At 37.1% G+C, this 12,914-nt stretch overlaps 1 protein-coding gene across 1 annotated transcript in view; it reads right to left on the bottom strand.

Moving 5' to 3' along the window:
* Positions 1 to 12,914, bottom strand: part of MET (MET proto-oncogene, receptor tyrosine kinase) — a 220,287-nt gene that overhangs the window by 186,915 nt on the left and 20,458 nt on the right. The window lies entirely within an intron of this gene.

The following is a 12,914-nucleotide window of genomic DNA, read 5'->3' as shown; positions in this document are numbered from 1 at the left end:
GGCCAGGCGTGAGGCTCAAGAAAGAGGATGTGATCCACAAGGAAGCTCTTTGTTGACCTTCATGAGAGTTTTACAGCAGACTCAATAATGGTATTGGATGCTAAACTGCAAGGGAATGTATGATGAAGAAGTAGAATGTTTGCTAAGGAAGGACAGGAGGAAGGCAATATTGGTATAGAGGAGTTTATTCTTAAATTTTAGAAAAGACATATCTTATTGGTAGATCTCCTTTTCTCCCACTAACATTTATTGGTATCTACTAAGGGCCAGTCAGTGTGGTACTGCTGAGAATACAGAGCTTGGTGCCACTCCTTGGAAAGCTCATAGTCACTTGGAAGCATGGGTTTATAGATGGTTATAGGGATGTGTAGGAAGGGCAGCCAACCTGGAAGTGATGCTAGAGCTGAGTCTTGAAGGAGGCTGGAGAATGGAAATTCCTAGGTGACAGAGTAGTTTGTCCAAAGATATAGAGGCAAGGGAAAACACCTGGACTGGTAAGGAGACATGAAAGTAGTTGAGATTAGAGATGTGGGGAAATCAAAGAGGGCAAATGAGGGAGGCAGAAATTTGGGGGGTAACATTTCAAAGGAACAAAATTTAAAAAGGCATTTCCAAGAGCTCTGGAACAAAAGACAAGTCAGTCTATTTGAGAAGGTGGAGAGGATGAGAAATCAGATAAAGTACAGGGACACTAAAGGAATTCAGGGCACAAGATCTCAATGTTTTAACAATAAATTACAGTATATGACCATCTGCTCAAAGTGATGAATACAGAGAGGGCTGAGGGACTTCAGGGTGAAGGAGGAGTAGGTTTAGAATAGTTACAGTAGGGCATGCAAACTGAGGTCAGCAAAAAATGAAAGAAAAGATCTGAGGGCTTCTTTGAGATAAAATATAATGTATTATGACTTCCTCTTCACATTTACAGAAGACATGCAAGAAACCCACAGTAGAAGGTCAAGAACACAATGATTTCAGGGTCCAAATGAAGGCACTTGATTAAGGATATAGGCTTTGAAGGCTAGAAAACTAGTTGGTCCAGAGGGCAAAACAAAGCTTCATTAGGGTAAAAAAGTGAAAGAGAAACCATATGACAATAAAAAATAACATGTTGAGTGTTTACCATATGCCAGGCATTCTGCCTAAACCCTCTGAATTACTCTTTATAAACACCCTGTGAAGTAGGAATTATTATTATTCTCCTCTTCTAGATGAGCCAACTTGCCAAAAGTCACACAGTTAGAACCAGATTCAATCCAATCTGTCCAGACTCTCAAGTGCTTCACTAACAATGAAGTGGCTACCCACGCTAAGAAGGAAAATGCACAAGAGCAGGAGTAAAGCAGTCACAGCTCTGGTTCTGGTCCACACCCTCTCTAGCTGTGTGCTTCCAGGCAATTCATCCACTTCTTACACTTCTTAAATTCAAGGGTCTGCTACCCTCACATAATTATTTCAAATAACAACTCATTTTTGAAAGCACTTTGTTATGTGTATATAACTATGAATAGAGGGTGTTATACCTGCTATTTTTTTTTAATCCTCACTCAAGGATATCTTTCCATTTATTTTCAGATAGAGTGTGTGTGTGTGTGTGGGGGGGGGGCATCAATTGGTTGCCTCCTAAACGACCAAGGCTGAGGACAAAACCGCAACTGAGGTACAGGCCCTTGATTGGACTCAAACCTGAGACTCTTTGGTCTGTGGGCTGATGCTCCAACCGCTGACCCAAACTGGCCTGAGCATGTACTTGCTATTTTTATATATAATTCTCTTTGCTTTGAAATAAACTAGAAAGTTTTTGGCACTGATGGGGGGAATGACAAGGAGTAGAAGAAAAGGATTTGCAGCAAGTTGTCCTATTAAAAGACAAATACAAACTGTAAACAAGCTACAAATGTGTATCTAAATCTTCTAGACAATATTAGGCAGAAAAATTAAATGCACCTCTCAATATGGTGCTGGTATATCTTTAAAATTGAAAACATTAGCCAAATACATTATTTATCACCACATTTTCTCTAGAAAAAATAATAAAGAAAGAAAATAAATGAATCATTACTGTCAAAAGAAAAAAAAAAGGCATAACAACCAGTATGCATCTTAGTTGATGTCCATTAATGTGGTGCAGAGGGCAAATGACTTTTTTCCCTTCCAGGCTTGTTGAAGGAATCTTCAAAATGATCTTTAAAAAAGAAAGTCTGAGGTATCATACTACATAATATTTTAAAAATAAAGTTCATATCTTAAGGTTGGAACATAAGTCACTCATGATACTAACATTAACTAGAATCCAAGAAAATGTGCAAATGTAGTAATGGGATTTTATTTTAATCCCCACCTGAGGACATGCTTATTGATTTCTAGAGAGTTAGAAGGGGGACAAAGAGGGAGGAAGAGAGACAAAAAGGGAGGAAGGGGGAGAAAGAGGAAAGGAGGAAGAGAGAGAGGGAGAGGAAGGGAGACAGAGAGAGAGAGACATCGATCCATTGCCTTCCTATATACCCTAATTGGGGACAGAACCTGCAACCTAGGTATATGCTCTGACCAGGAATCAAAACTATAACCTTTCAGTGTATGGGATGATGATGCTCCAACCAACTGAGCCACACCAGTCAGGGCAGTAATGGGCTTTTTGTTATCTTACTTGGTCACAAATCATAAGAAAACCAGTAGGGAAGGAGAATATTTTTTCTATTTAAAGAAAAAACATGCAGAATACCCCTGGAGTTAGTAACCCAGTCTCCTACACCTTCTTTACATTCTCTCGATAGCAAATAGTGATGCCATTTTTCAGACTGAGAAATCAAAGAAAAGTCTATTTTTTTTTTTTTATTAAAGCAAAAAAAAATGTGACTTGGGACCATTGTCAACAACAGGACTTTTAATTAGAATACAGGCTTCTATTTAATGCTCAGATAAAGAAAATTTGAACCCCCTATTTCCTTGATCAGTTTAACTTAGCAAAGGGATATGTTGGTCAGACTAGATCTTCTCTGCAAAATGTTTGTGTCATTCATAAGGAATGGAGAGAGAACTTACTAAAGTATTTGTTGCTGAGTTGTGTAACCCAATGACACTGCCAGTTAATTGAGTGACAGCTCAACAGCCATATGCACAGGTTCTGAAATCAGACTGCAGGGTTTGAATCCATTTACTGTCTGTATGACATTGAGCAAACAACTTCTCTTAGTCTCTATTTTCTTATCTGAAATATACAAGTGATTATAGTATTTACTTCTCTTGTTGCAATAGTTACTCTGAGGATTCCATGAGTTAATGCATGCAAACCAATAAGACCAGTGCTTGTCACACAGTGGACCAATAAATATTTTGTTATTATTGTTTGTTCATGCCCTCAATAAACACTTTTTGAGCGTCTACTATGTTCTAGATATTGTGCAGCATACTAAAGATACAAAAATAAAAGAAAAAGTGTCAGGGAAATCTCAGACTGGTGGAGGCAAACAGATCACAGTTTAAACTCAATGACAAAAGGTTATGGGGACTCCTAAAGGGAAAGCTTAACCAGGCTAGGGAGGGCATCTGGGCTTACCAATCAATCAATCATAGTCCTTTCTTCATAATGCATTCATAATACTGAGGTGGAGCATGAAGGACTTGTGTTTTAGCAGGGCAGTGCAGCAAAATACTTGTATAAAACAACTCCTTCGGCCTCAGTTGCTTTCTTATTTGTAAAATTACAGTGTTGAACTAGTCATGTGTAGAGCCCTGTGAGATTGGTGCATGACAGCCTGCTGTGTGCATCTCTTACCAACTCACATTCAGTGACCTCATCTTAGTAGCTTGAAACTGGGCATGGTGGGAGTATTTACATCATAGAAATAGGCTAGCACTACAAATCAGGGCTCTTTTCCTTCCCTAGAGGGACGGTTATTAAATATTTACAACCATACTTCTGAGTTGAACTTATGAACTCCAAAGTATTTTCCAGCTCTAATAATTTTCAACTCTGAGAGATTTTCTACAATTACATTTTACTCTATTTGCCATTGAGTTGGCACATATTGCTCTCTTTTCTCCATTTATATAATCTGCCAGATCAAGCTATGTGAGCAATTTCAGTATTTATATTGGTAATGACTCTAAAAATATTTTCACTTTTCACACACTTTTATCTTGATGTGCCTGCATAAGGCTTTCAATATAGAATGTCTTTTTACTGTTTGTTTGTTTCTTTCTTTCTGAAATAGTGCTGGCCATTTAACCAACTATGAGTTGTTTAGTAAAAGGAACATGTAAAGATGATTCAAACAAAATGACTGATTTATTCTCTCAAAATGTTGTGTACATAGCAGATGAAAATGAATCACACATAAGTCATTTCTTTATTTCTTTTCAGTTGGTAGTTAAGATAATTTCACTGGCAAAACATTTCCTAGGAATGATTACCTCAATGGCACCCTGGGCATTAATCTACTGGTCTTGAGGAGTATTTTCTATAAAGAGGACTGCTCTGTTAGCTACAAATATCAGTTCAGCCTAAATTTAAGGCCAGCTACTCAACTCTGTCTGCCATCTATCTGCTTCTAGTTTTCTCATTAAACTAGCTTACTTTGGTCTTTTCATACCTTAGAAATCTAGCAATACATTTAATTTTCTAAGAATTTATTGAGTAGCTATCTGTGCCTATCTTCACTACTACTGTCATCATCATTGTTCTTACATTATCAATGAAAACCTGTCGCAAAGCAAATATGTATGTTGTATTCAAGTACTAGATTCCTTAGGAAAAACCGCAATAGGTATAATGGAACACGTGTTGTAAGAGAGAGATTTTCCAAACTTTTTCCACCTTTGACAGAGGTGACGTTGTTTTCTTCAGGAGCTAATTTTCTTAGAAACCATGTTTTCTAAATATACAGATAGAACTTTATACTTTATAAAATATTGTCAATTGCATCATCTCTTCTCATCTGCATGATTTCATTGAAGGTAAGCACTATTCCCATGTTTTCAGATGACAAAACTGAGATTCAAAGAAATCAAAATATTATCTAAAATATGATAAACAAGTCATTTAGTTCTTCTGAATGCTATTTCTAATTTTTAAAAGTATAATGATTATTTAAATTATTTGCATTTCTTGGAAAATATTTTTATTCAAAAGGCACAATATTTCAGTAAACATTTGTTTTTATCTGACTAGCCGTCACAGTCTCTACTACTGGAAATTCTTTTGAAAACTCTCCCTTCACTATCTAATGGGGCTGTCAATCACATGGTCTACCTCCCTCATCACAAGGTAAGCTTGCAAACCAAGCTGGCCTTTCAATGAACTCTATTCCTTTGACCCACAACTTGGTCAAGGGTGAACACGTGACCAAAGCAAGGCCAACTGAATCTTTTTTGGAATTCAGTACAGATACTGTGAGAGGACCTCTCTCCTTCAAAGGTCACACACACTAAAGGTGATTTTAACTTGGAGTGTCTTATAACCATCTTTGTCACTATAAAAGCCTGCCTGAGTATGACACTTGACCCAAAGAGCAGAAGATCCCACACCGTGCTAATGGGAAATAGTAAAATTTTTTTCTTTCCTCTTTTCTTTCTTTTTTTCCATCAGCAGTTTCATTGTGATTCTTTTATTCCTTGCTCCTAAAAAAATCCTGACTCAACAACATCCAATCAACGATACTAAAAATCTGTGAATTCAAACACAAAGTGCGTAAGCAACTTTATGTGATGTATTCAAGTAATTAGAAAAAGATGCTTTCTTTATTTACTTTAAAACTTACTTTATATATTTCACTTTGCATTTGGAAACATCTATTAGCTAAAATTTCTAAGGTGGTATACTAGTTTTTTCTGCTATATAATTCCAAATTATTCTGTAGTATTTACTTAACATAATCTTAAAATAGAAATAATGTATCATAGAGAACTTAACATATAAAAATTTGAAAATATTTCAATCCTGTTTTTAAGTGTATAAAAGAAATTTATGATTATGGAAAATGGCTGAGGCTTCATATTAAGGAAATTATAGTCATAAAACAGTCATGGCTAAATCTCCAGAATGACTTGCCAGAGTTAAATCCTAAGGCAAATTCTTAGCCCTCTTTCTATATATATTATTTCCATTAACTTTAAAAGTAGGCCCATAAAAACAAAGCAAAGGTAAGACTCCAATAGGATATTTCTGATGTAATTTAAAAGACTCTATTTGTAAAAACTCACAGCTTAAGTAATATTGTATCACACAATATCCATTGGATACCATGCCCTTGTCTAGATACTGAAGGTTTCTACCCTAAAAGAGTGTACAGTCCGTGGATTTGAAGCTAGCAAGGTAAATAATTAAAATCAAAATGTGTAATCTAAATTGAAAAGTGAATGGATCTAGCAGTATGTTGAGAAAGCACATTTTAAAACATGCTTTGTGGAACATTTGATTCTTATACCTAAAGACTTAGTGTTATAATCATCAAAAAAGCCTAAAATGAATTTAGAAAGATGAAAAAATATACCATGTCAAAAACCTCTTCTAATATAGTCAGACATTACCTTGAAAATAATTTCTAACAGTAAGTTGAAGGGAGGAAGAAATCTTTGGGACCATTAAGCCCATCCAACTGCTCTCTTACATGACTACATTTAAATGATCCAAAATACCCATGAGTCAATCTTATGTCTAATGTGTACAGACTAGTTTGCTTGACAGCATTCTTCCCAATAGCTCATAAAACCTTCTGAAGAAGAGATTCAGATGTGATGTGAATTGGGGCTTTACCATTTACATAGCATCTAACTCTGTCAATTTCTTCACTTCAAACATAGGGATAATAGTACACATCTTATGGGTTAGTCATTAGAGTAAGAGATAAATTATGAGAGGCACTGGCATTCAATAAATGTAGCTACTATACTTATTATCCTAAGTTATGTTTAGCCAATTTTTGCCTACCCTCATCAAAAATGAGGAACTTGGCACAGAGTGAGCCCACTCAAAATACTTGGTGATTGTTTCATCACCTTAGTCCTTTCATCTACAGATTAAATAGTGTTATTTCTTATTTTCCTACCCTTTGGCTATCTTGTGGTTTTCCTGAAACCAATTTCAAGTTCTTGAAGTCCTTCTTAAGTTGTCCTCCAAGACAAAGGCCACGGTAAGGACTTTCTGTACTTAGAAAAAACAAATAAGTAACCAATTACTTTGCCACTTTAGAGTAAACTCATATCCCCACTGAGGTTTAATAAATAAAGATATAAGATGTCCAGTTAAATTTGAATTTCAGATAAATAACAAATAACTTTTCTTAGTATAAGTATGTTCCATGAATGTATTATATGTGACCATCTAATTTGTAAGCAAATGCAGAAAAATAAAGGAACAATTACCCTTTTTACTAACAGAACTTCGACTGAAAAGATTTTGACCAAACCTATTTATCTGTTGCAGCAGAACAGTATTTTTAAGGTTTTTGTAACACACACATATTGCAGAACTATATAAAATACAATTATTTTTTGCTGTTGTTGTTTTGCTGCTTTACATCTAAAACATGCTGTTTTCAAAGTGATTTTCAGGGTAACCTGTTCCTAATAGGTGGTTTTGAAAGGAAGTAAAAATTCTTCTCTTTTCTTTTTTTTAAAAACTAAAATCAAGAAAAAGATTGTGTGCTTGTGGAGAAAAGTTGTATGGTATATGGCAACTTATCACTAACATAAAATTTCTGAAACAGAAAAAATATTCCTAAATTGATTTGCATACTTTATTTATAATAAACAAGCTTATTTAAATTAAATATTTTTTCTTTTTGTGTGTGTGTGTGAGAGAGAGAGAGAAACATCAATGAGAGAACATCAAATGGCTGCTTCCTGCATGCCCCGCACTGGGTGTTGGACCTGCACATGTGCCCTGGTACATGGGTTGACACTCAACCAGTGAGCCATGCCAGCCAGGCCAAGCTGATTTAAATTAAAAAATAGGTGGCACCCTGGCCAGTTTGGCTCAGCAGTTAAGAGCGTCGACCTGTGGATTGAAGGGTCTCAAGTTTGATTCCTGGTCAAGGGCACATACATACCTGGTTGGGGTAGTGTGAGAGGCAACCAGTTGATGTGTCTCTCTCACATCGATGTCTCTCTCTCTCTCTCTCTGTAGCCCTCCCTCCCTTCTACTCTGTCTAAAAATCAATAAAAAAATATCCTTGGATGAGGATAAATAAATAAATAAATAAATATAAGTGGCTATAAGTGAAAAAAGTTAAATATGGTAAAAGAATAAGTTTCATGTTTTATAATTAATGTTTCTAGGGGTTCCTATAAATGCTGATTCTTGATTACATAAATGTTGTTTCTTTGAATGAGACCTAAATAATGCTTTTATTCAGATACGTATGCAACATTGCATCCCTTCTTCCAATAAATAGTTTAAAAATTGAAAATGACTAAATTATAGGACCAAAAAAGCCAACCATACATTTTCTAGTTGTAACATATGATTGAAAACTGATGTGGTAAGAATAAAAATAAAAAACAACAGAATTCCATTATATTCTCAAGCTTAGCCATCATAATCTGTTGGTAAATATCTTTGTTCCTTTAAGAATGACTGAAAGTATACAGCGTCTGGGAAAGAATAATAAATGGACATTTGTTTTATCAGTGTGCATATTGTAAAAAGTCCTGTTCAGAAAATATATTGAACTGTCAGAGTCTTGACTGATAGACAAGCATTTGTCTCACTAATAAGTTGTAGGTCAAACAAGAATGTTTCATCACCTTTAAAAATGTGAAGATTGCCCTGGCCGGTTTGGCTCAGCGGTTGGAGCGTCCGCCTGCGGTCCGGAGACACCCGGGTTCGGTGCCCGCTAAGGGCATGTACCTCGGTTGTGGTTTGTCCCCAGCCCTGGTTGGTCGTGCAGGTGGCAGCCACTCGATGTGTCCCTTTCACATCGATGTTTCCCTCTCTCTCTCTTCCTCTCTCTCCCTCTCACTCTATCTGTACAAAAAATGGAAAAATGTCCTCGGGTGAGGATTAAAAAAAAAAAAAAAAATGTGAAGATTGAACTTCCAATATTAAGGAAGTGCTAACATGTTTGAAATTCTCTAAAACTATTTAAAAATATTTTTCAGCCTAATGGATATATAATTTTATAGTACAGACTGTGCAGAAGTGCTACCAGATTTTTTTCAATTAGTCCAGGAATATTGAATAACATGAATCCACAAATCACATTTGAGAAACATTTTTCTAAGTATGTAAGTTAAAATAAGCCTAACAACCTTTTCCAGTTGCATTCTTTAAGTAGGTTAAACCTGACTGGAACTGTCAGAATGTGAACCAGTGAGGAGACAAGTTAGAGAGGAAGCTGGTACATTACTCATGAATGAATCAGACATTTGCCTCCTTCCATGTCTGAAAATGTCCAAGGTGTGGTAAATTCCAAATGGGGGAAACTGTGTTCAAGATAGTCTTTATATAACTAATTAATCTCTTGTGGTATTACCTAAAGCAGAAATCAAATGGCTGCAGAGAAATGCTGATGGTAAGCAGACTTCTTTCTCGTCACAGTGGCTGTCATATAAAAAGAAATCAACATCCAAAGAAAGAAAGACAAAGGGAGAGGCATGAGGGTGCTGAAGGCCAGGCACTGTCCCTGAAATACAGAATGATCAAATGAAGCAGGTGTTCCTCTGTAACACTACTTTCATTTAGTTCTTAGGGTATGTCTGAATTTTATTTGGTTCATATCACCTGAGAACTTTTCTTTGAAAGCAAAGTTTGCAAGTAGACTCTGTAGCAATGGAATGAACTAAGAACCTTTTTGAAGGTAAATTTTGTCAGTACATGACATTTTCTTTTTCAGGTAAAAGAGAGAATCAAAACTTTTAGAAATCATGAAAATACTGTGAATGGAAGGAATAGCCAAACCTAGCCATATTTTTGTACAGATGAAATTCTAACCATGTTGTGAGAAAAATTAAAAGCATAAAAATATCACTATGTTGAGATCAATAGTAACCAGAGAATAAAAAACCAAACAAAACTTTCTACAAAGATCTTAAACATTTTAAATGAACAGAGAATGCAAAGCAAAGCTATCCTTGGAAAAACTGAACAGTACAGAAAAATAAGTACATAAGTACAGAATCCAATTTCTAAAATTCAGTAAACATTCTGGATCCTTGAAAAAAAATCAATAAACCAAAAGGTTAGGACACCTTAAAAATAACTGCTCAGAATTGCATTTATATAACTGATCAAATAAAGGAAAAATAAAAATAATATAGGCAGTTTTGTATGTGTGTGTTTGTGTAAAGGGTATTTATGACTGAGGGAAAAAGCCAAACAGAAAGAGAGAAAGAAAGAGATTTAAAAAAAACAACTTATCCACTACAGGTGCTGCCCACTCGCTGGCAGTCCCAGACTCCTGCTTCGTTGTACTCCAGGTGGTGCTGTAAAGATGGGTACTCATGGCTGGACTAGCAAACAGGGAAGAATTGCTAACTTTGGCAGACAGAGGAATGGCTAGAGTGTTTCAGAGTGCAGATAATACTTAAGTTGAAGTTTGCAGGAGAAGTTGAAGTTGCTCAGGTACAGCTGAGGCAGGACACAGACATTTGGACAGAGGACCGTGGGGAAAATGTGCAGGGTTGTTCAAGAAGTTGTAACTGGTACAGTAGCAGTGTAGGCTGGGAAGGTTAGGCTGGAGCCACATCACAGCAAGCTCTATATGTTCTGTTGAGGGGTCTGTACCTTATCTGTAATGGTGAGTTGCTGGGAGGTTTTAAGCAGGAGATACTTACGTCTATATAGTACACAATTTTGTGACTGTGAAATGGACTGAAGTGGGAAGGAGCTAGAGGCCAGAAGACATGAAGGTCATTACATCTGTCCAGGCAATAGAGGATAAAGATTAATAATAGAATGATGATCTCCTTACCTCCACAGTCCAGATATCTCTCTCTCAAGCATCAGTTTTATATGTCCAACAGCTATTTAAGACTAAGTTGGACATGCATTTATTTAGGCCCTACTATGTGTGAGGTGTTTGGGATACATCAGTAAACAAAACAAACATTCCAGCTCTTGTAGAACTTACTTTCTAGCAGGTGCATGCAGACAATAAATTATATACATAACAATAAAGTTGATCATGTAGTGTAATGGGAGTCGATGAGTACTACAAGCAAAATTGAAGAGCAGGGTTGGGGGATCAGGCACATCCAGAGGGAAGGTGACAGGAGAGGTTTGTGGCTTTGAAAAACTGGAAAGGTGACTTTTAAGGGGAGGGTAGAAGGACAGGACTTAGCCATGTGAGAGGTGAAAAGAGATTTCTGAGTAGAGGCAAGAAGGACTATACTGAGAGCATGCCTGGTGTGTACAAGGCACAGCAAAGAGGCCAGTAAGCTAGTATCCAGACAATGAGATCAGAGGACAAAGCAGAGCACATAGGGCCTGAAGGCCACTGTGAGGCTTAGGTTTTTATTGAAATGAAGTGGGGAGCCACTTCAGGGTGTTGAGCAAAGGAGTAATTATGATTGAATGGAATGGCCTTGCCCATGTGTGAAAGACTGCTGGTGGCAGGGGAATGGCATAGGGCACAAGTGGAAAAATGAGACCAATTGGGAGGCTGCTGTAGTAGTAAAGGTGACTGATGGCCTGGGCCAGAAGGAAGAGATGAATGATAAGAGGTGGCTGAATTCTGGTTATATTTTAAAGTCAGAACCAATAGGATGAATTTGGATATGAGGTGTGTGAGAAAAAAAAGGAGTCTCAAATCCTCCAAGGATTTTAGCTGTTTAAACAGGGAGAATGGCTTTGTCAGTTACTAACATGGAGAAGCTGATGGGTAGAACAAGTTTGGCATGGATGTGAGACTATCAGGAGTATTTCACATGTCTGAGATAATTTTTTGGAATCCTGTGGACCTGTTGAGTATGCAGTTGGATACTTGGGTCTTAGAGTTAACAAGACAGATCTAGGCTAGAGACTAAAATTGGGAAATTGTCTGCATATCAATGGTATAAAAAACCTTGAAGCTGGATGAGACCACCAAATAAAGGAGTATAGAGAATGAAGAGAGGAGAACTACACACTGGAACATACCAAAGCTGACACGCTGGGGAGGAGAGGGTGAATGAGACAGAGACTAAGAAGTAGCAATCAGATTCCTTCTGGTACTTTCATCTACTGCCATGAAACTTGCTCTCCCACTCTGTATCCTTCTCAGTGCCTAACACTACCCACATTTCCAGGACATCATCCTTGACTCCCACCTACAGGTATTTTAAATATGTCCATTTGCTTCCATCCCCACTGCCACCTATAGTTCAAGGCAGTATCACTTCTTGCCTGGATCACTACAACAGCTTCCTACCTGGTCTTTCTTCAACATTCTTGTACCTGCTCATCTGTTCCCCATTGTACCATAGATATCTTTCTAAAATTACAACTTATAATGAGATTGTGACATAATCAGAAAGTGACATAATCGTCACTTTCCTGTTTAAAAACAATTCAACTCCTTAGCACAGCTTAAAAGCCATGTATAATTTGGCCTCTGTCTAACATTCCAGCCTTGCCTCATGCCATTAACCCCCCACCCCAGAAATCTAGGATCCAGTCACCCTGCCCTTCTTCTAGTTGTTGAAGCGAGCCATGTGCTCTCCCACTCTGCATCTCAGCACACGTGGATACCTACTTATGGAACACTCTTGTTTTCACCTTTGTGTGGTAACTCTTATTCTCCTTCGTGTCTCATCTTAGGGGACACTTCTTTTAGAAAGCCTTCTCTCATGCCTCTCTTGTCCTCTGGTAAGAGATTAGAAACTCCTCCATGTGCTCATACATCAATCCTGCCTTCCCCTTATCTAGACATTATCACATTGCAACTTACTTATCTGTATCTTCCACTAGACTGCAAGCTCAGTTTTCAGCCCCTCAT

This window comes from Molossus molossus, unplaced genomic scaffold, assembly GCF_014108415.1.
Source record: "Molossus molossus isolate mMolMol1 unplaced genomic scaffold, mMolMol1.p scaffold_m16_p_7, whole genome shotgun sequence".
Taxonomy (NCBI): Eukaryota; Metazoa; Chordata; class Mammalia; order Chiroptera; family Molossidae; genus Molossus; species Molossus molossus.
Note: the sequence above shows the minus strand (reverse complement) of the source record. Positions and strands in the feature narration are given on the sequence as shown.